General features: G+C 37.1%; 1 pseudogene; it reads left to right on the forward strand.

The window, feature by feature from the left end:
- The window catches only part of LOC122494317, a 65,347-nt pseudogene extending 51,666 nt beyond the window's left edge, over positions 1-13,681 (forward strand).
- Positions 13,682-27,384: the final 13,703 nt, after the last annotated feature.

Below are 27,384 nucleotides of genomic sequence, written 5' to 3' on the forward strand. Positions count from 1 at the left end.
TCCTCATAATAGTCCACTCTTTGACTCTTCCTGCCACCTGTACCCTTTCTCTTCTCCATGCTCCAGGAGAATTCGGGTGTGAGGGAACACAACTTCTATTAGACAGATGGAATAGCTGCCCTGACATAGAGGCCTCTCACCCCATAGGGACCAAGGTCTCTCTTAATAGGCTTATGCATAGCTGTCAGGCCTCCACAAAGGATATGCCCAGTTATGAATCTGTGTATTCAAGGAATCATAAAGTTATGGCTTCCCACCAGGTATTTATACTTTATTCACACTTCTCCAGGCCAGGTGAAATTTATGTATAATGGGCCATTTTTATCCATTGTATAAAAAATGTTGCCTGTAATACAGATGAGATTTCACCTTTATCAGATTTTTCAGGAGAAAGTAAGCAAGTTAACTTAAGATCAGATTTGTCTTTAGAGAATGAAAGGATTTGTTCATGCTTTTCCCTCCACAACCCTATCTGATGTTCATCACACCACAGGATGTAGTTATAATACCAGTTGATATGCATGTCAGAGTAGATAATCCTAGAAAGTTGTTTTCTGCCTAGTTTACCTCTTCTTTTCATGACTCTGAATATGAGAGAGGTTTATTAATCTTTCTTATCCTGGGTGATAGTACAGTGCCTTGAACATTGTAGATTCTTGCTATGATCTGCGTTTGTGTCTTTCCAAAATTCAAATGGTGATGTCCCAATGCCTGATGTGTTAGTATTATGAGGTAGGGCCCTGGAAGGTGCTTAGGTCTTGAGAGTGGAGCCCTCTTCAATGGGATTAATGTTTTTATAGAAGAGACCCTCTCCCCCCAAGAGGGATACCTGGGTGGCTCAGTCGGTTAAGCATCTGACTCTTGACCTTGGTTTAGGTCATGATCTCATGGTTCATAAATTTGAGCCCCACATCAGGCTCTGCACTGACAGCTCAGAGCCTGCTTGGGATTCTGTCTCTCCCTCTATCTGCCCCTCCCCTGCTCACTCTCTCTCTTAATATAAACAAACAAACAAACAAACAAACAAACAAACAGACAAACAAAAAGAAGAGACCCATAGAGATTCCTCAGACCTCCTACCATGTGAGGACACAGCAAGAAGGCATAAGATATGAGCCAGGAAGAGGGCCCTTAACAAAATGTGGTCGTACTGGTGCCTTGATACTGGATTTCCCAGCTTCCAGAACTGTGAGAAATGAATGTTTCTTATTTACAAACCACCCAGTCTGTGGTATCTTGTTATAGCAGCCTGAAAGGACCAAGACAGTACTCAACAGAAAAATTTGTTTAGCAAAAAAGAAAAAAAATTAAATTGAGAAAAATCAGAAGACTCCGTCATATTTCAACCTACAAAACATAATAATTGTAAATATTTTGGTATATTTCCTTCCAGTCTTTCTTATATGCACAGGCTCAACAATTTGTATATACTGATACTCTACTGTGATTTTTTTCATCCTTTTTATAGACAGACATTTAAAAAAGTAAGATTATTACATTATTAGGAAGTTGATTCTGCCTAAGCCCATCAACCTAAACATAAATACTCTGTTTGGAGAAGATCAGGTGATGGGATGTTCAACATTTATTTTATGTATACCACCTGCCAGACCATGTGTTAGGCACATGAGGACAGAGAAAAAAATACAGCTTAGTTCTTGCTCAAAGCACTTATGTGCCCTTCATGGGGAAGGAAGGTTCACATTCATCTTTTATGTCCCAGGAGGTGACTGTCTAATGTTGGCTTAGGCTTGTTTTGTTTAGTTGAGATGATGCTTTCAAAGCACCAGAAAAGGAAGTTAGGTCCACTTACGAAGTTTCACCAAGGAGCCAGTTTCTCAAAAATAAACAGACAAATAATCCCTGCAGATTAGCCGGTCTCTGTAAAATAATTTTAACACAATATCCAGCTGATCATTTGGGAGGCAAGCAAGTCAGCTGGTGGGGAGTGAATGTTAGCTACTTGGTTGTCATGGAAACTTTTCTTCCAGACCAGGAAAAAGGCAGTCATGGGGAAACATGCCATGTGGAAAAATAGCCCATTTCTCCATGATCTATTCTTTCTGTTGATCACAAGTCGGCATCCTACTGGGGCTGGGAGTAGAGAGAAATGCAGGCATCCTAGTCATACAGAAGAGAGAAACATTCCCCTTTGTGCAGAGAGAGACCCAGGAGACATGATTTGAACAAGAAGTGCACAGATAAAAGTTGGAAAGCCAAGGTCATAAATTTATTTTATTTTTATTCTTTTTTTCTTTTACTATTTTTCTTTTTAAAAATGATTCCTTGCAAGTTGTTAAAAGGCTTAGTATCAGTCACCCACAGATGCTGGGTGAGGAGGGCTGTTGATATGAAACCTTGACTAGCCTTTGCAATGCTGACTCAAGACACATCACAGCATGTCTTGCCCAGAAATGAAGTCTGTGTAACCTATTTAGCCCCACTGGAAAAAAACCATAGTTAAGTCGTGATGGTTAAGACTATCAGTTTTATGGTAAAGAGTCTTTCAAATGCACATAAGTACAAAAATTACTTTTAAAACTTGATCTGACTTGACTAATATATTGTTTATAAATGTTAATGATTCTTGACAATCTCTCTCCACATCTGCCCCCAATTAATCTGAATTTATCATAATCTTAATAAAGTAGTTTTTAAAAAGGGAGAGTTATACACCCCAGCTACATATCCATCTTCAAAATGCATTATAGCTATTCATTTACATTTCTAATTCTCTTCTAAATTGTGAGCTCTTCGGGGTGCCTGGGTGGCTCAGTCGGTTGAGTGTCTGACTTTGGGTTGGGTCATGGTCTCACAGTTGGTGGGTTCGAGCCCCACGTTGGGCTCTGTGCTAACAAACGGCTCAGAGGCTGGAGCCTGCTTTGGATTCTGTGTATGTGTGTCTCTCTCCCCCTCCCCTGCTCATGCTCTGCCTCTCTCTGTCTCTGAAAAATAAATAAATGTAAAAAAAATAAATAAAAAAATAAAAAAAATGTGAGCTCTTCAATGCTTTGGATGGTGCCTTGTTTATCTTTGTAAACTTACCATCAGCACAATGCTCAGTTCTTAAGTGTTTGATTCATTGAGGAACTTCTATGTACTAGTGTTTGGGATATATTGGTAAACAATGCTTGTTCAATGAATAATTGGATGAGTGGGTGGGTGGATGGATGGGTGGCTATATTCAGTATTTTCTTAGATTTCTATATTTTAGAGAGCTAAAGAATTATTTTGCAAGAACAAAATCCACCACGTAATTATTTTCCTGGTCATGGCTTTTAGGCTGTAGAAAATAATTAAGATTGAACCTCAATGAAGACAACTTGATAAACCTTCTTCATAGGATGCTAAAGTCTTATTCTGATTCCTGTTTTTTTTTTTTTGAAACAACAAAGATCTGAAAGGTCTAAAATCTCCACTTTATAGGATAAATAAGATCTACTGACCTACTCCTTATATATTGAGTCTTGAATAATTTTCCCAGCCTACATTTCTATTTGTATACAAAGACTAGTTTACCCACTACACAAAGAATTTATTTCTCTTGCTGACAGTCATGCGACAACAATTCAAAATATTTCCAGTGTCAGAGATTGCTTTCTTAAATATAGATGTATATTTAAATGTTTATTTCTTTTTGAGGCGGGGGAGAGGAGCAGAGAGAGAAGGAGACAGAGGATCCAAAGTGGACTCCATGCTGACAGCAGTGAGCCTGATGCAGGGCTCATACTCAGCAACCATGAGACTATGACATGAGCAGAAGTCAGATGCTTAACTGACTGAGCCACCCAGGTGCCCCAGAGATTGCTTTCTTTGACTACAAGATTCCCCAGTTTCTTTTTCACTCTCTTCGTGTATACTGAACATGCTCATAATTTTCTCAGATCGTCAATCTTCTTTGCCTTTCTCTCATTTATCTTTCTGCCTTTTCACACAACCTAAACCATTTCATCTTGACACCTCCTCATCCCTTTGTTTATTCATGATTCCTGCTCTGCCAAACCTTAGCCCTTTTATGATTTATTCAGTTCTTTTCCCAGGTTGAAAAACATTTCTTCGTTAATTCTTCCCAAAATACTTTCGAGTAGATTCCGTGTACTGGGAACTGGGCATTGGAGACAGAGTTTGCCATGATTTAAGCACTTCTGTCAAGATGTTCAGAGTCAAATACAGAGATCCTTAATCTAGGTAAATGAACTTCTTGAAAGTATATGCAAAATAGTGGATATGTGAACACCTACTTTTTTTCCTGGGTAGAAGGTCCCTATGTTTTGTAGAGTTTTCTAATGAATGATATAGACAAGGAAATAAACAATGAAATTTTAGTGTGGTAAGTGCTATTTATGATGGGGTTGAGAATAGTAAGCCAGTGAAGGATGCTTTGGTAGGATCAGAGAAGGTACATTCTTATAACTTTGCTGATTGAATTCACCAGAATTTACCTGCAAGCTAATAGCAGCTGGGATCTCAGTGACTCTCAGCAATTCTATTTTCCAGCTGACGCTTGGTCACATCCCTCTGTTCCTGCTATCTTCTCAAACCACTGTTTTTTATTACTGTTTTTTTTACTTCTTGCTTTACCTATTTTTTCGAAAGAGTTACTGCCAAGCTCAGGTAATTTCATTGAAAAATTAAAAGGACCTTCATTGCAGAATCTGAAATGTTCTTAAAATAGTAACTACTCGGAACTAACATTACCTGAAAGGCATGTTTGATAAGGATATCTAATTCTAAAGGGGGAAAATCTCCTAAATAAACAGGTAAACTTATGGGAAAAAAGAGGAAACGCCATTTATAAGAGAATATTTTGTATGTTTCAGTTGTTCTTTTATTGAATTTCTAGTTTTTTTTTTTAAGTTTATTTAGTTTGGGGGCAAGAGACAGAAAGAGAGAACTAGTGGGGGAGGAGCAGAGAGAAAGGGGGACAGAGGATCCCAGGCGGGCTCTGCGCTGATAGCAGAGAGCCCAATGCGGAGCTCAAACTCAGGAACTGTGAAATCATGACCTGCACCGAAGTTGCATACTTAACCAACTGAGCCACCCAGGCGACCCTTTACTTTCTTATTTTTAGGGCATCTTTAAGCTGCTGAAAATGGCTGTTTGTGGGTTAGGGAAGGAAGTCTTGGTATCTGGAAGCTAACAACTATATTACCTTATTTATTCTTCATACTTCTTAAAAGGTGCCTAGATTATGAGCCTTGTCCAAAGTCCTACAGCTAACCAGTTGTAAACAAAGGTTGGAACCTGGGCCTGCATGGTTCTATGTTCTCCACATCAAATTGCCTTCTTATTTTCCCCCAGCTTTATTGAGGTATAATTGACCATTAAAAATTGTATATATTTATGGGGACAACTTGGTAATTTATATATGTGTACATTGTGAAATAATCACAATCAAGCTAATTAACATATTCATCATTTCACAGTTTCCATCTTTGGTTTTTTTTGTATATGATGAGAGCACTGAAGATACACCCTTTTATCAAGATTCAAGTAAAGAGTACAGTATTGTTCATTATAGTCACCATGCTGTACATTAGACTCCAAGAATTTCTTCATCTTATAACTGAAAGTTGGTACACTTTTACCAACATCTCCCCATTTCTCCTTCACACCAGCCCCTGATAACCATCATTCTGCTCTCTACTTCTCTAACTTTGACTTTTTTGAAACGCTACATAGAAGTGAGATTATGCAGTATTGTCATTCTGAGTCTGGCTTATTTCACTTAGCATAATACGTCAACATGGACAACATCCATGTTGTCACAAATGGCAGATTTCCTTCATTTTAAAAGCTGAATGATATTTCATTGTATGTATATACTGCATCTTCTTTATCCATCTATCCACTGATGGACATTTAGGTTGTTTCCATATGTCGATTATTGTGAATAATGCTATAATGAACATAGGGATGCAGGTATCTTTTCAATATCCTGATTTCAGTGCCTTTGGATAAATACCCAGAAATGGGATGCTGGATCATATTGCCATTGTATTTTTTAAATTTGTGAAGAACTTCTATACTGTGTGAATTTAAGGAGCAGTCACTTCTTTTTTAAAAAATTTTTTAAATGTTTATTTATTTTTTTTTTTGAGAGAGAGAGAGAGAGAGAGAGAGAGAGAGAGAGAGAGAGGCAGAGAAAGAGGAGACACAGAATCCAAAGTAGGCTCCAGGCTCTGAGCTGTCAGCACAGAGCCCCATGCCGGACTTGAACTCACAGGCTGCAAGATCATGACCTGAGCTGAAGTCGACCGCCCAACCAATTGAGCCACCCAGGCGCCCCTAAGGAGCAGTCACTTCTTCTTGACTTAAAGGGGCTTCAGTAGGGAAAGACCTTCTCCTGTGGGTGGATGCAAGGGCGGCAGCTGGGGGAAGTGCCTTATCTCTGGCTCTGGGAGAGTAGCTTTATCACTGATGTCAGTGTTGGCAAAGACTGCTTGGTTCCTAGGTGACCAAGGCTGCGGGTGTCCAGGACTGTGGTAAGGGCTGCCTGGGTCCTTAGTGGTGAAGCCTTTTGGGGGTCTTGCACTCTTTATCCCCCATGATGGGGAAGAGATGGGCTGGACTAGGAGATAGGGTAACACAGGTAAAACGTTTCCTGTGTTTTTTCACATAGCCATTCTCCAGTTGTTACAGCCTCTTCATTGTACTTGAGTTCTCCCATAGCTATTTTCATTGGTAGGTAGTTATTTAATCATTGTTTTTGTTGGGGGACAAGCATTGAGACCTCCTAAAAGGCCATCTGCTGACGTCACTTTTCAAGCTGCCTTCTAAGACAACAGAGAAGCTACCCCTCCCTCTATTCAAAGCCAGAGTCAAAGGCTTATTTGCACAGGTTGTTAATTTAAGAATGTGATCCCAAGGAGCAGGTGTGAGAGATTGAGGTGGCAGAACAGGGAAAGATGGACTGTCAATACAAGGATGTGTAACCAACTTTGTCAGGGATGCAGGACAGCTGGTTCTTTAGGACCTTTTGAAAATCTTAATAAGTATCTCAAAAGGTGCATCTCAGGTTGCTCCTGCATAAGTGTTGAGCAGAGCATCAGAGACACCCGGAGAAGGGTGAGAAGTGTGCTGTCAGGTTGCATCTGCACAAATCTATTTATTATGTTAGTGGTTGGAAAAAGAGTTGAGGGTGATAGGTTTTGAACCAGTGCTTAAGAGATGGTCAATATGGAGGGGATGGGGATTAAAGAGTACACTTCTCATGATGAAAAAAATAAAATGATAAAAAAAAAAAAAGGAAAGAGAGGTTTAGTGTGGAAGCAAAATGGATAGTGGTGACAGTGAAAAACTTCTCTACATTAGAGAAGTGAATAGAATTAGAATTCAGGGGTGCCTTTTGTGTGGGTCAAAGTGGGTCATTTTTATGAATGCACTGAGTCCCTGGGCAGTGCTGCGGTGTGTTGGAGTCAGCGAGTCTCTTGTCTCTAGAAGTTCATAGAGTCTGTGCAGGCACAGGGTTATATCCTCGAGGATATATCCTCAGGAAGCTCTGCAGTTCAGAAAACAGTGACACTCTGTGGCCTGAGTGACATCTGATTCTTTGGAGGGCCATTATGAAATCTTAGTCATTGGGGTCATTGCTTTTCCCCTATCTATAGCCTTCCCCCCCCCACCTCAAATGGAATCTAATTGGCAAGTGAAATCTTTTGCAGAACTCTAATATGTTGAACTTAAAATGAAGTCCCCCTGCTTGAAGCAGGTAATTTCTTAGATATTTGAATGCTGGAGAATGGAGAGGAAAGGGTATGGGAATCCTTATCTTGTCTCTTTTGGATACCCCTGAGGTATTTTAAAAATCCACTAAGAGTCAATTGAGTAGTTAGAGAATTCTTGCCTTGGGGCAGCAGTTAAGGATTCTGATCTTTTACAATATTTAAAGCCAATTCCAAAAGATGAGCCCCGTAAAGGTAATGACATTGTTATAGTCACTTGTGTATTTCTAGAACTTCTTTTTTTAAAACATTAATTAATGTAGTTTTAGAGAGAGAGCTAGTAAGTGCAGGGGAGGGGCAGAGAGAGAATCCTAAGCAGGTTCTGAGATGTCAGTGCAGAACCCAGTGTGGGGCTCCATCCCACAAACCCTGAGATCATCATCTGAGCTGAAATCAAGAGTCAGACGCTCAGCTGAGCTACCCAGGTGCCCCTATATTTCTAGAACTTCTAAGAGTGCTAGGCACATGTTAGGTCTCAGTGTTTGTTTAGTGAATGAAGGTGCTGTGTTGCTATTTGTTTTTCAGTAAGTTGGGAAAGGGTAGTTTTGATTTGTCTTAGTCCCTTTGTCACTATCACCATTTGTAAAATAGATGATTAGAAGGCCAGTCTGTTAGCCTCAAATCAAGCAGTATTAGCTGATTTTGGAGAATCAAACCCATAACATCAGTCTATGGAGAAGTATCCTTTAACTGAGAATTTTTTAACACAAACATGAAAACGACTGGGGATGAATGAAATCCATGAAACATGGAGTCTGAAAAAGAATTATTTATTGTGGGGGGAAATAATTTTGTGAGATTCTATGGAGAAAAATGAGACATATTAGTACAGACACAATGCTGGATTTTTTTTGACTCATATATAAAGAAACATAAATAAGTGAAGCAGTAATACTCTGTACTAAAACCATGGTAAGGGACTGGAAGTTCCAGAAAGGTATCTATTTGAAAGCCTTCATTGGTCTTTTAACACTAAAAGTACTCCTATAGCCATCCAAAACCAGCATTTTTATTATTAAATGAACACTTTCACATGTTGCCATGTAGGTAACATATCCTGTTGATGATGTTAGCAACATTATAGTTTGATGCGTTGACAATGTTCGAATTACCACCAAACTTTTGGATTTCAGAGAGAACAATTTATCCGGGGAGGATGGTGAGTGGCATTCCTGGAAGCAATGCTAGTGATGGTGGATTTATTGTAACATAGCTTTGAGTTTGTTTTTCATATCCATAGAGGAAAATTACCTTTGTGTATTACAAAGGCAATGGAGAACAGTTTGTAATTGGAAATCCTTGCCACTGAACCAGGTTATATTGTACTAATTTTGGGGGGAAAATTGTTTCTACAGTGGTATGTGTAACACTGGAATGGCTCATCATGCAGGATCTATCAACAGCATATCATAATCCTGATAAAGTCTCTTTTAGAATAAAACTTTTTCTCTCATTTTACATTATACTTAGGCCGTTTCTTAAAAATACAATTTATTTTTCAATTATAAAAGTAATACTTGCTTATTATAGACAAGTAAGGGAAAAGCATAATCCTAAACACCTAGGGACAATCACTGCTTTCATATTTCTAAAACTGTAATTTGTTCTGATTATACAAGTTAAACATGTTTAGAGAAGAAATTTAGAAAATTTAGGCATGCAAAAAATAAGGAAATGAAATCACTCACAATTCACCACTAAGAGATACCTACTTTTAACATGTTGGCCTCAGTACTTACCTAGATTATGTATTTGTATATACATATTTAAGATCTGCATTTTATTTTTAACTAAGGGAACTATACATATCGTTATATTTTTTTTGTCATTTAATACTTCATTTTCATATTTCTAGGCCTATAAAACTATTTTATAACACTAGTTTCATGGAGTCTATAGAAATCTATCATATGACAATTTATTTTACCGATATTATTTTATTTTTGAAAATATTTGTTTATTTTGAGAGAGAGAGAGAGAGAGAGAGAGAGAGAAAGAGAGAGAGGCTGGAGAAGGGGGTGGAGAGGGTGGGGCAGAGAGAGAGAGAGAGGGAGAGAGAGAATCCCAAGCAGGCTTTGTGCTGTCAGCTCAGAGCCCAACATGGGGCTTGATCTCATGAACCCTGAGATCATGACCTGAACCAAAATCAAGAGTTGGATGCTTAACTGACTGAGCCACTCAGTCACCACACCAATCTTTTATTACTAGAATTTTGAAATTTTTTTTTAACGTTTATTTATTTTTGAGACAGAGACCGAGCATGAATGGGGGAGGGCCAGAGAGAGGGAGACACAGAATCTGAAACAGGCTCCAGGCTCTGAGCCATCAGCCCAGAGCCCGACGCGGGGCTCAAACTCACGAACCGCGAGATCATGACCTGAGCCGAAGTCGGACGCTTAACCGACTGAGCCACCCAGGCGCCCCATGATTACTGGAATTTTGTATACAAACCTCTAAAAAATTTCTTCACTAAATCCTTACACCTAATCTTAGTTATAATTTTTGGATAACTTACTACAAGTAAAATTTTTGTGCAGGAAAGTAGAACAGTTTTCATTCCAACTGAGAGTATATGAATTGTCATGTTATACTGTATATCATCATGCTTGGGCATTATATATAATTACACAAGTATTTGTATTGTCCTGATCAAAAAGGAGAACCTCACTGTGTTAACACAATTTGGTTAGAAGGAACAGATATTCATTTACATTACTTGGTGTAATGAAGATTTTGTGAGGAAGGTTGTGTTAACTGGACCTCATAAGATAATAGAAAAGCCAGGCACCAAGGAGCCTGATACTGAGTTGGATAGAGGATGGTTATTCGAATTGAAGTACAACTCTAGCTATCACTTCTTCTCATCTTCTGCTCTTAGTAAGAGAGTTAAATTTTTTTAACATTTTATTTTATTCTTAAAATTTAAAAACTCAGCTTTTATATGTAGTACAACATGTATAGTAGAAAAGACTGAGAGGAATTCAAACAATGTGACAGCAGAAAAGCAAATAACTCAGCTAAGGACCTGAATAGACATTTCTTAAAAGAAGACATACAAATGGCCAACAGGTATATAAAAAGGTGCTCAATGTCACTCATCATCAGGGAAATTCAAATCAAAATCACAGTGTGATACCACCCCACATTTGTTGGGACAGGTTTTACCAAAAAGAGAAAAGAAAGTGAGTGTTGGTGAGATGGGAAGAAAAGGGAAGCCTTGTGTGCTGTTGATGGAATGTACAGTGGTAATAGCTATAATGGAAACAGTATGGATGCTCTTCAAAAATTAAAAATAGAACTACCATATGATCCAACAATCCCACTTCTGGGTATATATCCAGGGGAAAAAACATCTCTATCTTGAATAGATATCTGCATCTGCATGTTTATTGCAGCATTATTTATAGTAGCCAAGATATGGAAACAACCTAAGTGTCCATCAAAAGATGAATGGATAAAGAAAATGTGGTGGCCTGTATATAATTCTGTCAATTGTGAGAACTTGGATGATCCTGGAGGACATTATGCTAAATTAAATCAGCCACACACAGTGAGAAAAGTACTATATGATCTCACTTATGTATGTGGAATCTAAAAAAGTCAAACTTACAAAAGCAGAGTTGAATGGTGGTTACCAGGAAATGGGGTGGGTTGAGGAAGTGTGGAGATGGGTACAAACTTTCAGTTATAAGATGAATACGTCTGGAGATCTAATGTATAGCATGGTGATGATAGTTAATATTGCTATATTGCAATATTAACAGTGCAAATGCACTGTATTGCATTTTTACAAATTGAAGGTTTATACAAGCAAGTCTATAAGCCCGGTTTTTTCCAACAGAGTTTGCTCACTTTGTGTCTCTGTGTGACATCTTGGTAATTCTTGCAACATTTCAAGCTTTTTCATTACTATTGTTACATTTGTTATGGTGATCTATGATCAGTGATCTCGAATATTATTATTATAATTGTATTGAGGCACCATGAATTATGTCCATGGTAAGGTGGCAGACTTAATCCATAATTGTTGTTGTGTGTTCTGACCACTCCACCAAACAGCTGTTCCCTGTCTCTTCCTTTCCTGGGGCCTCCCTATTCCTGGACACAACAATGTTGAAATTAAGCCAGTTAATAACCCTACAGTGGCCTCTAAGTGTTCAAGTGGAAGGAAGAGCCACATGTATCTCACTTTGAATCAAGACCTGGAAATTATTAAGCTTAGTGAGGAAGGCATGTTTGAAGCTGTCAATAGGTCAAAAGGTAGGCTTCTTGTGCCAAACAATCAAGGTGTGAATGCAAAGGAGAAGTCCCTGAAGGAAATTAAAAGTGCTACTCCAGTGAACACATAAATGATAAGAAAGTGAAATAGGCTTACTGCTGATATGGAGAAAGTTTGAGTGGTCTGGATAGAAGATTAAATCAGCCACAATATTCCCTTAAACCAAACCAAATCCAGAGCAAGACACTAACTAATTTTATGAAGGCTGAGACTTCTTTTTCTTCTGCAGGAAGCTGCAGAAGAAAAGTTTGAAACCGGCAGAGGTTGGTTCATGAGGTTTAAGGGAAACATAAATGTGTAAGGTGAAGCAGCAAATGCTGATGTAGAAGTTGCAGCAAGTTATCCAGAAGATCTAGCCAAGAAAATCAACGAAGGTGGTTACACTAAACAACAGATTCTCAATGTAGATGAAACAGCCTTCAATTAGATGTTACCTAGGACTTTCACAACTAGAGAGAAGTCAAAGGCTGGCTTCAAAGCTTCAAGGGACAAGCTGACTCTCTTAGGGGCTAATGCAGCTGATGACTTTAAGTTGAAGCCAATGCTCATTTACTATTCCAAAAATTCTAGAACCCTTAAAAATCATGCTAAATTGACCCTGCCTGTGCTCTATAAATGGAACAAAAAGCCCAGATGACAGCACATCTGTTTGTAACATAGTTTACTGAATATTTTAAACCCACTGTTGAGACCTGCTCAGAAAAAAAGGTAACTTGAAAAATATTACTGATTATTGACAATTCACCCGATCACCCAAAAGCTCTGATGGAGATGTATAATGAGATTAATGTTTTCATGCCTGCTAACACAGCATTCACTCTGTAGCTGCTGAATCAAGGAATCATTTTGACTTTCAGGTCTTATTATTTAAGAAATACATTTCACATGGGGCGCCTGGGTGGCTCAGTCGGTTGAGCGTCCGACTTTGGCTCAGGTCATGATCTCACGGTTCGTGAGTTCGAGCCCCACGTTGGGCTCTGTGCTGACAGCTCAGGGCCTGGAGCCTGCTTTGGATTCGGTGTCTCCCTCTCTCTCTGCTCCTCCCCTGCTCACACTCTGTCTCTCTCTCTCAAAAATAAAGATTAAAAAAAATTAAAAAAAAGAAATACATTTCATGAGACTGTAGCTGTCATAGATAGTGAGTGATTCCTTTGATGGATCTGGGCAAAGTAAATTGAAAACTTCGTGGAAAGGAGTCATCATTCTAGATGCCATGAAGAACATTTATGGCTTATGGGAAGAGGTCAAAATGGCAACATGAACAGGGGTTTGGAAGAAGTTGATTCCAACTCCCCATGGATGATTATAAGGGATTCAGATGAGGAAGTATCTGATATGGTGGAAATATCAGGAGAACTAGAATCAGAACTGGGTCCTGGAGATGGTACTGAATTTCTGCAGTCTCTTGATAAAACTTTAACAGATGAGGAGTTGCTTCTTATGGATGAACAAAGAATATGGTTTCTCAAGAAGGAATCTGCTCCTGGTGATGATTCTGTGATTGTTGGAATGGCAACAAAGGATTTAGAATACTCTGTAAACTTAGTTGATAAAGCAGCACCAGGGTTTGTGAGGATTGACTCCCAATTTTGAAAAAGGTTCTACTGTGGGTAAAATGTAATCAAACAAATCACATGCTACAGAAAAATTGTTTATGAAAGAAGAATCAATCAATATAGCAAACTCCACTGTTATCTTTAAGAAATTGCTTAAATACACTGTTTTTTTTTTTACACATAATGCTTTGTACACTTAATAGACTATAGTATAGTGTCAACAGCTTTTATATGCATTGAAAGACCAAAAAATGCCTTTGATTCACTTTATTGTGTTACTCGTTTAATTGTGGTAGTTTGGAACCAAACCCAAATATCTGTGAGGTATTCTTGTAGGTAGTAGATACTGTGAATTGACTGGAAATGTTTATTTTTCCTAATAGCAGTACTTAGCCAGCCAGTTACTTTCATAGGACAAAAGTTCCGATATTATATTTCACCAATTTATTGCAACTTTCTCAAAAAGATTATTTAAAAAATTGTCTATTAAAAGTTTACCCAATTTTAAATACACTCAAATAAAACTTAGTCATATAGTTTTATTTCAGTACAATGAATTCAGATTTTATTGTTTCTGATTGCCTGGTATATCATCATTATTATTGTTATAAATTGATAGCTACCATCATGATTTAATTGAGAAACTTTGTTATGGCTATTTAATTATCAACAAAGCAAAGAAAATAATTATTTAACTTTAATAAATGAAGATACATGAGTGATAGTCAATTAACATTGCAAATAGAGATACGCATTTTGATTTTTATAGATAAACTATTTTCTGTGTCAGAGTTTTCCACTTAATGGGCTATTTGAAGGAAGATTGATATCAATATGTATATTGAATGCCACTATTTTCAAAGGTGATCTGTAATTATCTTGCTGTAGGCTATTTTGATAAATGTGAGTGATATTTCCTATGTAACTAGTATACCAAGAAGTAAATTGGGCGTTCGTTTTTTATGTGATTTTCATCTAATTATATAGCCATTAGATATATCTCTCATATGCTGAATAATTCGCTCTTTACATTCAACTTATGTTTAATTAAAAAGCAGTGACAAACTTGCTTACTCTGCATTAACTACTCACTTATGAAATAAAATTAATAGCAGGTGTAAATTATTTTAAGTGATTTAAGGATTTTCAATATACTCTCCCAACTTCAAAGTTGCTTGATTCAAGCAAATAGGAAATAAAAATACCACGTTAATTAAATATTTTTCTGCTAAATAATATTTGCATTTTTATTTATTCTAAACTTGGAATACAGTATTATTAACATTAAGAAATAAGAAATCAAATGACCAGTGGTTGCATAAAATTTATTCAATGCTATTTACATACAGTGAAATGTAGTTTAAAATAAAATGGAGGAGGGAAGATGATATTGCTTTGAATTTCTGCCAGAAAAAAATATGCCCCTCTGTGGATGGGGTTGTTAAAGAATTTGTCATTCTCCCTGTCTCTGTAACTTGTTTCTCTGGTCATAACTGATTGCACTTGGAGGTCCAGTTGACCTATAAAATGATATAGAACAAAACTGTGACCCACGAGGAATATTCATGATGCTCTGAACCAATAATATTATTTATCTGGAAGTTTAAATATGAAAAATAGAGAGCACACAGGTGATAATAAGTAAGAAACCCCATGTGAGGCACGAAAAGAGTGCTAAAGTATTACTTAATATTCTTATATTTAAGATAAACTCTCTTCTCAAATTTTAAATACCACCTATGAAGCAAGGTAAAACAATGTGCAATAAAACAAGGTATACCTGCACCAATTTGTGGTAAAATTCATGAAGCTGAAAAATAAATAAAGACAATAAGAGTGAGACTATTAATAATAATGTAAAACTTCAAGGCTTGGGATAAGTATGACCAACTTATAATTAGCCCTTGAATCTACTTGATTCCTGCAGAATTTCAATCAAATAAAATAAAAACAAAAGTCAGGAGGAAAGATTGCAATTTCAGAAGGAGGGCTTAGAATAAATGATTCAATTAACATTATATCATTTTGTCTTTCTGAGAGTCAAACCTATTAATCATAAAATTACTTTAGGAATTCAGATAGGCCTTAAGAGAAAAAAGAAAAATAAGTGATCAGCAGCTATAATAACAGTAAATATTTTGCCATGAAATTTTGGTTTTAGTTTTGTTATACAGGGATGTGTGTGTGTTGTGCCAGATGGTGGTATGAACTATATTTCTATTAAGTAACAGCTTGTATTAGTCAAGGTTCTCCAGAGAAAGAGAACCAGTTGGATTCTCTCTTTCTCTCTCCCTCACCCCTCTCTATATATCTCCAGAACGAATATATAATATAACACAATATAATATATATGATATAAATATATAACATATACATTTATATTATCATAATTTATAATTACATATTATATAACTTGTATATCTATATAAATTATAATATATTGTATATATAATTTATATATAATATAGTATATATCAATCTATCTATCTATCTATCTATCTATCTATATGATTACAGGAATTGGCTCATGCAGTTCTGGAGGCCGATAAGTCCCATGATCTGCCATCTGCAAGCTTGAAAACCAGGAAAGTTGGTGGTCTAATTCAATCTGAGTTTGAAAGCCTGATAATCAGGGAGGGGGAGGGGCTGGTGTTGCAAATTTTGATCTGAGTGTGAAAGCCTAAGAGCCAGGAGAGCTGATGTCTGAGATAGAAGGTAGATGGCTCAGCTCAGGCAGAAAGAAGATGAATTCATCATTCCTCCATCTTTTTGTTTTGCTTGCTCAAGAGATGCCCATACTGGGGAGAGCCAGCTGCTTTACTCTCTTCACCAATTCAAATGCTAATCTCTCCCAGAACAACCCTCACAGGCACATCCAGAAATAATGTTTTACCATCTATTTGGGCATCCATCCCTAAGTTCTGTTAAGTTGACACACAAAATTAATCATCATGCAGCCAAAGACTCAAAAATAGATAGATTTATAAATCTTTCATATGATTAAAAATGTTGTAGTTGTGGTTAGTCTTATAATGTGGTATATATACAGGTATGGATATCAACTTGAATCAACTTGTCCAGGTTTGAAATATGGCTTCAGCATTTACTGGCTGGCTGATGAAGAAAAATTCTCTTGAACTCCGTTTTCCCATTTATAAAACACAGCATCTAACTGACTGGGTTGTTGAAAATTTAAATGGAATAAATGGAAAGGAACATGTCAAGAAATTAGCACATAGTGAACTCAAAATAGTAGTAATATTAGGGCTCTCATAAGTGATTAAATTAGGTTATTCAGAGATACTTCTGATCAAGATGGATAATAATGGATCAAGATGGTAAATAATGGATTTACCATCCCACCTGAGAAATAAAAACTGGACAAAAAATACAAAACTGGTTTTCGAGACACTGGGCATAAGGTGATGCAGGGCAGTGATCCTGGGGAGATGGGGAAAAATGAGATGAACTCTATGATTTCCTCTGAGAGTCTCTGGGCTCCAATGCTGGAGGGAAAACTCATATGGAGCCTAGAAGACTCCCTGAGTTGAGAAGATGGGGCTTTGTGTCTGGAGAGACACGGGCAACTAGTTTTCAGGAAAAAGTACTGAAGCTGCAAGAGCTTTGCTTACAGAGAGAAATCTAGGGATCTGTAGAGTATTTTTTGAGTGTTTAGCTAAGTATTTATTGATCAGCATCTTGTGTGATCAGCATCTTGTGTTTCCCACAGCTGGGAAAAGAGCCACTTGAAAGGATTAAAGAGAACAGTACTCAGATCTTACACAGGGCCAGGAATAGTGCTTATTCCCACAAATTGGAGTGGAAGATTTCATAAATCATGGTGCAATGAGTTAGAATACTAAGAAGGGTCTTGCCTTAGTGTTGGGAAATAATTATCATCAGACTAAACATGGCTCTGGTCCTATCTAATAAGGATTAAAGCTGGAACCTGAAAGGATCAAACTGTTTCCAAGTAACTTAACTGCATCCCCAAACAAAGCTCAAGAACATTTCTGGGGACACAAAAATACCCACACCTAAGAAGGTAAAATTCACAATGTCTGGCATCCAATAAAATACTGTGAGGCAGATAAAGAAGCAGGAAAATACAATCTATATTGAAAAAAATTAACCAATTGAAACTAACCCAGAACTAACAAATAATAGAATTAACCAAAAATGACATTAAAAAGTTCCAATAACTTTATTCCATACACTCATAAAGTTAAATAGAAATATGAAAAATTAAAAAAACAACAACAAATAAACCTTCTAGAGATGAAAGCTACAGTGTCTCAAATGAAAAAAACACAATTAAATTAATGTAACATTAAGTAAACATTGCAGAAAAAATGATTAGTGAACTTGAAGATAAAACAATAGGAAATATCCAAAACAAAAGGCAACGAGAAAAAGAATCAGCTGTGGGACAACTTATGGCCTACTATGCATGTAATTAGAGTCTGCAAGAAGAGGGACACAGAACGTATAGTTGAAGACATAATTGTTAAAAATTTTCCAAATTTGTTGAAAACTATAAACCCAAAATGCAGGAATCTCAAATAAGGCCAAGCATAAAGAAAATGAAGAAAATTACACCAAGGCACATCATAAGCAAATCGCTTAAAACCACTAATAAAGAGAAATTCTTAAAGGAGGCAGAAGAAAAAGCCACAATACATACACTACAAGAGAAAGATAACAGTAGACTTTTCATTGGAGAATGTAATTGAGAAAATGGAGGCATATCATCTTTATATAATTAAACAAACAAAATAACTATGTCAACTTAGAGTTTATGCCTAGTAAAATGTATTTGAAAATGGAAGATAAAATAAAGACTTTCAGAATTACAGAAGCTGAAATAACTAATTACCAGCAGACTTCTATTATAAAAATCGCTAAAGGAAGTTCTTCAGGAAGAAAGAAAATCATATTAGATGGAAGCATGAATCTACACAAAGGAAAGGAAAGCACTGGAAATGCTAACTACATTGATAAATGTACAAGATTATGTTCTTATTTAAAAAAATTTTTTTTAACATTTATTTATTTTTGAGACAGAGACAGAGAATGAATAGGGGAGGGGCAGAGAGAGAGGGAGACACAGAATCTGAAACAGGCTCCAGGCTCTGAGCTGTCAGCACAGAGCCCAACGTGGGGCTCAAACTCACGGACCGTGAGATCATGACCTGAGCCAAAGTCGGACACTTAACCGACTAAGCCACCCAGGTGCCCCTGTGTTCTTATTTTTAAAATTGATTTAGGAGGTTGTAGACTCTTAAAAATAAAACATTGTATTGTGGAATTTGTAACATGTAAGAATGAAATGTATGACAAATGCTGAGTAGAGATAAATGAAAATATACTTTTGTGAGATATTAATTCTTCATATGGAGTGATAAAATACACCTTGAAGATCAACTGTGATAACTTAAACATAAGATATATGTATATATATATATGTGTGTATATATGTATATGTGTGTGTGTGTGTGTGTGTGTGTGTATAGCCCCAAGGTAACTGCTAAAATAAAAAAAAAAACTAAATGACAGAGATGATCAGATTGAATAGAAAAGCATTATCCCACTATATGCTGCCTATAGGACACACAATTTACAAAGATGGAAATAGATTTAAAATAAAGGAAATGAAAAAGGTATACAATGCTAACACTTAGCTAAAGAAAGCTAGACTGTATATTAATATCAGATAAAATAGGATTCAGAGCAAAGAATATTACAAGGGTAAATGAAGATCATTTCGTAATGATAAAAAGGGCTCAATTTCATTAGGAGGACATAACAATCTATTTGTTCAAGCATCTAATAACAGAGCTTCAAAATATATGAGGTAAAAACTGGTGGAACTGCAAGGGGAACTAGACAAATTCACAATTATAGTTATTTTAGTATCTCTCCTCAGTAACTGAAAAGGAAAATTAAAAGGTCAATAAAACTGTGGAAGGCTTACTGATTGTACTAATCAACCACCTTGATCTAAATGAAATTTAAATAATACTCCTATAAACAGATTTTTTTTGAGTCATGGGACATTTATCAGGTTAGACCATATTCTGTACCATAAAATGAATCCCAATAAACTTAAAAGGAATCAAAACATGACGTGTGTTCTCTGACCATGTCAGAATTGAATTACCAACGAATGACAAAAAGATACCTGGAAAACCCTTAAATACTTGGAAACTCGATTGCACATTTCTAAATTACCCATGGATTAAAGAAGAAATCAAAAGGAATGTTAGAAAGCATTTAAAAATTTTTTTATTTAATTTATTTTTAAATTTACATCCAAGTTAGGATGTAGTGCAACAATGATTTCAGGAGTAGATTCCTTAATGCCCCTTACCCATTTAGCCCATCCTCCCTCCCACAGCCCCTCCAGCAACCCTCTGTTTGTTCCCCATATTTAAGGGTCTCTTATGTTTTGTCCCCCTCCCTGTTTTTATATTATTTTTACTTTCCTTCCCTTAATGTTCATCTGTTTTGTATCCTAAAGTCCTCATATGAATGAAGTCATATGATATTTGTCTTTCTCTGACTAATTTCACTTAGCATAATACCCTCTAGTTCCATCCATGTAGTTGCAAATGGCAAGATTTCATTCTTTTTGATTGCTGAGTAATACTCCATTGTGTATATATACCACATCTTCTTTATCCACTCATCCATTGATGGACATTTGGCCTGTTTCCATACTTTGGCTATTGTCGATAGTGCTGCTATAAACATGGGGGTGCATGTGCCCCTTCGAAACAGCACATCTGTATCCCTTGGATAAATACCTAGTATTGCAATTGCTGGGTCATAGGGTAGTTCTCTTTTTAATTTTTTGAGGAACCTCCATACTGTTTTCCAGAGTGGCTGCACCAATTTGCCTTCCCACCAGCAATACAAAAGAGATCCTCTTTCTCCGCATCCTTGCCAACATCTGTTGTTGCCTGAGTTATTAATGTTTGCCATTTTTACAGGTGTGAGGTGGTGTCTTATTGTGGTTTTGATTTGTATTTCCCTGATGAGTGATGTTGAGCATGTTTTCATGTGTCGGTTGGCCATCTGGATGTCTTCTTTGGAGAAGTGTCTGCTCATGTCTTTTGCCCATTTCTTCAGTGAATTATTTGTTTTTTGGGTGTTGAGTTTGATAAGTTCTTTATAGATTTTGGATACTAACCCTTTATCTGATATGTCATTTACATATATCTTCTCCCATTCTGTCGGTTGCCTTGTAGTTTTGCTGATTGTTTCCTTCACTGTGCAGAAGCTATTTATTTTGATGAGGTCCCAATAATTCATTTTTGCTTTTGTTTCCCTTACCTCTGGAGACATGTAGAATAAGAAGCTGCTGTGGCCAAGGCCAAAGAGGTTTTTGCCTGCTTTCTCCTTGAGGATTTTGGTGGCTTCCTGTCTTACATTGAGGTGTTTCATCCATTTTGAGTTTATTTTTGTGTATGGTGTAAGAAAGTGGTCCAGGTTCATTTTTCTGCATGTTGCTGTCCAGTTTTCCCAGCACCACTTGCGGAAGAGACTGTCTTGATTCCATTGGGTGTTCTTTCCTGCTTTGTCAAAGATTAGTTAGCCATATGTTTGTGGGTCCATTTCTGGGTTCTCTGTTCTGTTCCATTGATCTGAGTGTCTGTTTTTGTGCCAGTACCATACTGTCTTGATGATTACAGCTTTGTAATACAGCTTGAAGTTTGGGATTGTGATGCCTCCTGCTTTGGTTTTCTTTTTCAAGACTGCTTTGGCTATTCGGGGTCTTTTCTGGTTCCATACATATTTTAGGATTTTTTGTTCTAGCTCTGTGAAGAATGCTTGTGTTATTTTGATAGGGATTGCATTGAGTATGTAGATTGCTTTGGGTAGTATAGACATTTTGACAATATTGGTTCTTCCTATCCAGGAGCATGGAATATTTTCTCATTTTTATTGTCTTCTTCAATTTCTTTCATAAGTTTTCTATAGTTTTCAGTGTATAGATTTTCACCTCTTTGGTTAGATTTATTCCTAGGTATTTTATGGTTTTTGGTGCAATTGTAAATGGGATCGATGCCTTGATTTCTCTTTCTGTTGCTTTATTCTTGGTGTATAGGAATGCAACTTGTTTCTGTGCATTAATTTTATATCCTGCCACTTTGCTGAATTCATGGATTAGTTATGGCAGTTTTTTGGTGGAATCTTTTGGGTTTTCCATATCGAGTATCACGTCATTTGCGAAGAGTGAAGGATTTGACCTCCTCCTGACCAATTTGGATGCTTTTATCTTCTTGTGTTCTCTGACTGCTGAGGCTGTGACTTCCAATATTATGTTGAATAACAGTGATGAGAGTGGACATGCTTGTCTTGTCCCTGACCTTAGTGGGGAAAGCTCTCAGTTTTTCCCCATTGAGGATGATATTAGCATTGGGTCTTTGACATATGGCTTGTATGATCTCGAGGTATGATTCTTCTATCCCTACTTAAGAGTTTTTATCAAGAAAGGATGCTGTATTTTGTCAAATGCTTTCTCTGCATCTGTTGAGAGGATTATGTGGTTCTTGTCCTTTCTTTTATTGAAGTGATGAATCATATTGATTGTTTTGCAGATATTGAACCAGCCCTGCATCCCCGGTATAAATCCCACTTGGTCGTGGTGAGTAATTTTTTAATGTATTGTTGGATCTGGTTGGCTAAAATCTTGCTGAGGATTTTTGCATCCATGTTCATCAGGGAAATTGGTCTGTAGTTCTCCTTTTTAGTGGGGTCTTTGTCTGGTTTTGGAATCAAGGTAATGCTGCCTTCATAGAGAGAGTTTGGAAGTTTTCCTTCCATTTCTATTTTTTGGATATTAGAAAGTATTTTGAGCTGAATGAAAAGGAAAATACAGCACACAAACTTGTGACATGCGAACTAAGTGGTACCAATGAGGAAATATTCAGCACTGAGCACCCAGACTATGGCTTGTGTGTGTTGGTAGCAAAGAGAATTTTATAAGTCTACAATAAAGACAGTTATTGGCATAAAGATAGACAAATAGAACATTGTAACAGAATGGAGAGTCTGGAAATACTCCTGTACATATATACGTGTACGTGATCATATAACATTAATTGTAAGTGACTAGATTTTATGATATATATGTATTGTGAAGATATGAGACTAGAAATGTAGGTAGGGGTCTGGCAGGGTTTTGAAAGTTCAAATATATTTTCCTGAATGCAATATAGTCATTGAAGGATATAGAGGGAGAGTAACAGGATAAGATTTTTTTTCTTTAGAAAGAGAGAAGAGATATGGAAGATGGATTATAGAATGGTGAGGTTTGATTCAGTTGGTATAGTTAGGAGGCCATGAGGTTGAGGAAAGGAGAAAGGTAGGTTTAAGATGTAATTAAGAGGATAGAACTGGAGTGCCTCGGTGACTCAGTCAGTTAAGGTCTGACTTTGGCTCAGATCATGATCTTACAGTTCATGAGTTCAAGCCCTGCGATTGGCTCTGTGCTGACAGCTCAGAGCCTGGAGCCTGTTTTAGATTCTGTATCTCCCTCTTTCCCTGCTCCTCCCCCTGCTCACTCATACTTTGCCTCTTTCTCTCTAAAAAATAAAACATTAAAAAAAAGAGGATGGAAGCAATGGTCATGTCTGGCTGACTTAATGGGTGAAGGGCAGTGGAGTAAGAGGCATCAAGGCCAGCTCATAGATTTCTGTCTTGCACTTGTGAGCTGATATCGGTGCCATTCACTGGGATAGGGAATAGGAGAATGCAAAAGTTTTTGGGAGCTCTTAATGATTCTGGCTTGAATTTGTTGAGTTTCAGATTCTTTGGAGCCTCCTAAAGGGACTGCCCAGTACTCAGAAGGACAGGACTAGTTTAGTGGTAAGAATTTGGAAAGTGTTCAGCATTTGTATGTAAATTGAACCCATATACTTAAAGTATCACAGTAAGAATGTATAAAATAAAAAAAAAAACATGGAGAATGTAAAATGTACATGTGGAAAGTGACATTGTGACATTATTTAAGGGATAAGCAGAGAATGAGAAATCACTGAGTGAATCTAGAATTTATTCTTTGGAGGTGCCCAAGAACATAAAATAAACTTGGATTGTGTGTGTGTGTGTGTGTGTGTGTGTGTGTGTGTGTGAGAGAGAGAGAGAGAGAGAGAGAGAGAGAGAGAGAGAGAGACAGAGAGAGAGAGAGAGAGACAGAGAGAGAGAGAGAGGGAGGGAGGGAGGGAGAGAAAGGGCGCTGCACAGGGAACTTGTCTTGAAGTTATGTTTCCGTCAAAGCACATTGTTTTTATTCAGACTGTTATGTTTATGTTTATGGGGGAGGGCTGTTGAAGATTAATGTTGTCACTCTTTCTTGACCACACTAAGACAGACTCATTAAGGAGACTAAGCAAGTAGTCAGAGATAAGAAGAGAGTGGACATTGGTTATCAAATGTTGGAGAGCAGGCAAGTGCAATAAGGACTGTAGTTTGTCAGGTTGCCAGCCAGAAACGGATTGGGCTCTCAAATGGGTTAATTTGAGGAGAACTTAATAAAGTGACTGTTTACCAAAGTGTGGGGGAAATTCCATGTGACAGTGGCTTTCACTGGGGCGAGGGTAAGAGGGTGAGATCATGACTGCTCCTCAGCCCAATGGGGCAAGAAGAGGGAGCAGTTACCAGAACCTGGCACAAGAGAGCTCCAACCTTTGATTGAGAGACGTTGCAGGTTGAGGCTAGATGGGGATTACCCTGACACTATCTTGATTCTTCCCTCACTCTCTTGCATGTACTCTCCACTGCCCACGCCCAATCAGAAGCAAGAGAATCTGTGAAGTAGTCTGTACAGATCAGCCTCTGGTGTGGAGCAGATTGGGAGAGAGATGGGAGTGCATATCAAAGGGGCAAATGAAATACAGCACAGACTGAGAAATATCTATTGTAATTCATCACAAGAGGTCACTGGGGACTCTGGTGGAAGAGCTTTCAGGGCAACAGTGGGGTAGCATGTAGATTGTGGAGAATAAATCAGGGATGCAGCAGGAGTGAAGAGGAGGAGATGCTGTTAAGGGAGAGCTTGGGGAGTGACTGGAAATTAATTTTGGGTAATGTATGGCAGATATGAATTAAGATGGCAGACCCTTATTTATGATTATATGGTGAGAAATGCAAAGTGACTCACTCAAAATAGTGCCTCAGTTTCCCATGATCTCTCTCTCTAGTTTTCCTCGGTTGTGAATAGGATACAATCCAGGCCAGTATAATGAGGCATTCATTAGGACCAATCTGTAAGAGGATGTATGTGCATGTAAGCTCTGTCTGCCCCAGAGTAGGGACTCTACTTTAAATGTCAATATAACCTCAATGCCTAGTTCACTGTTTGAAACATCAAAGGTGCTCGGTGAAAATTACTGAATACAAAAATGTTCAAATGTTCAAAACCCGTAGAAACATTCCAAAAGCATAATCTGACATATGAACACGATTTGGTTATATTTAGGAAAGCTAAAAAAAGTCGTTGATGACCCCATACGTCTTCAGTATATACTCTACATCTCATGTTTACCATCCTGTTTGCACCTTCAGTAAGTAGTTTCTTTAAATGAGCTTTAACTCCTCTTATTAGGACAGAGTTTGATTCTTGTTTGACAAGTCATCTTAACTTTGTAAATGTTGAACATCTGTCATGTGAATTTAAGTTAATTGCTGAGCTGTTTCTCTCCATGAGTTTCCTTCAGAAGGCTTTTTTGATGTTTTTTCCTCCAATTTAACTGGTTCCATTTCCAGGCTGATATTACAGTATCTGATGTCTAAGACTGAAAAATAGTTCCTGTCTAACTGGCTATAACGGGGTAGAAAGTGGCTTTTAGGTACTCTATGAGCATCTCGTTCTCTTGTTTAAGAAGTAGTTTGAAACCAACACCACAGAAATACAAACAATCAGAAGAGGGTATTTCAAAAACCAATATGCCAACAGATTGGACAACTTGGAAGAAATGGATAAATTCCTAGAAACATAAAAACTACCAAAACTGAAACAGGAGGAAATAGAAAATTTGAACGGACTGAAAACCAGCAAAGAAATTGAGTCAGTAATCAATAAATTCCCAGCAAACAAAAGTGCAGGACCACATGGCTTCATGTTCTACCAAACATTTAAAGAATAGTTAATTCCTATTCTTCTTAGACTATTCCAAAATATAGAAGAGGAAGAAAAACTTCCAAATTCATTCCGTGATGCCAGCATTACCCTGATACCAAAACCAGATAAAGACACCACTAAAAAAGAGAACTACAGGCCAATATCCCTGATGAACACAGATGTAAAAATTCCCGATAAAATACTAGTAAACCATATCCAACAATACATTAAAAAATACTTCACCATGATCAAGTGGTATTTATTCCTGGGTTGCAAAGGTGGTTCAATATTGACAAATCGATCAGTGTGATACATCACATCAATAAGAGAAAGGATAAGAACCATACAATCATTTCAGTAGATGCAGAAAAAGCATTTGACAAAGCACAACATCCATTCATGATAAAAACCCTCAGGAAATTAGGTTTAGAGGGAACATATCTCAACATAATAAAGGCCACCTATGAAAAGTCCACCGCTGACATCATTCTTAGTGGGTAAAAACTAAGAGCTTTTCCCCTATGGTTGAGAACAAGACAAGGATGTCTACGCTCACCACTTGTACTCAGCATAGTACTGGAAGTCCTTGCCTCAGCAATCAGCCAACAAAAAGAAATAAAATGCATCTAAATCAGTAAGGAAGAAGTAAAACTTTAACTATATGGAGGTGACATGATAATATATATAGGAAACCGTAAAGACTCCACCAAAAAACTGCTAGAACTGATACACAAATTCAGTAAAGTTGCAGGATACAAAATCAATGTGTAGAAATCTGTTGTATTTCTTTACACCAATAATGAAGCAGCAGAAAGAGAAATCAAGGAATCGATCCTATTTACAGTTGCGCCCAAAATAATAAAATATCTGGGAATAAACTGAACCAAAGAGGTGAAAGACCTGTACTCTGAAAACCATAAAACACTGGTGAAAGAAATTTGAGATGAAACAAGGAAATGGAAAGGTATTCCATGCTCATGGATTGGAAGAACAATTATCGTTAAAATGTCTATATTATCCAAAGCAATCTATACATTTAATGCAATCCCTATCAAAATACCAACAGTGTTTTTCACAGAACTAGAACAAACAATCCTAAAATTCATATGGAACCACAAAAGACCCCAAATAGCTAAAACAACCTTGAAAAAGAAAAACAAAGCTTGAGGCATCACAACTCCAGACTTCAAATTATATTTCAAAACAGTAGTAAAGCAGTATGGTACTGGCATAAAAATAGACACATAGATCAATGAAACAGAATAGAAAATCCATAAATGAACTCATAATTATATGGTCTGTTAATTTTTGACAAAGCAGGAAGAATAGCCAGTGGGAAAAAGAATATCTCTTCAACAAACTGTGTTTGGAAAACTGGACAGTAACATGCAAAAAGGAGCACTCATACACCATTGGTGGGAATGTCAACTGGTGTAGTCACTGTGGAAAACAGTATGGAGGTTCCTCAAAAAGTTAAAAATGGAACTATCTGAGGATCCAACAATCACACTACTTGGTATTTACTGAAAGAATACAAAAACACTAATTCAAAGGGATACATGAGCCTCTGTTTATAGCAGCATTATTTACAATGGCCAAGATGTGGAAGCAGCTCAAGTGTCCATTGAATGATGAGTGAATAAAGCAGATATGGTTTATATATACAGTGCCATACTCAGCCATAAAAAAGAATGAAAT

Source organism: Prionailurus bengalensis, chromosome E2 (assembly GCF_016509475.1).
Source record: "Prionailurus bengalensis isolate Pbe53 chromosome E2, Fcat_Pben_1.1_paternal_pri, whole genome shotgun sequence".
Classification (NCBI taxonomy): domain Eukaryota; kingdom Metazoa; phylum Chordata; class Mammalia; order Carnivora; family Felidae; genus Prionailurus; species Prionailurus bengalensis.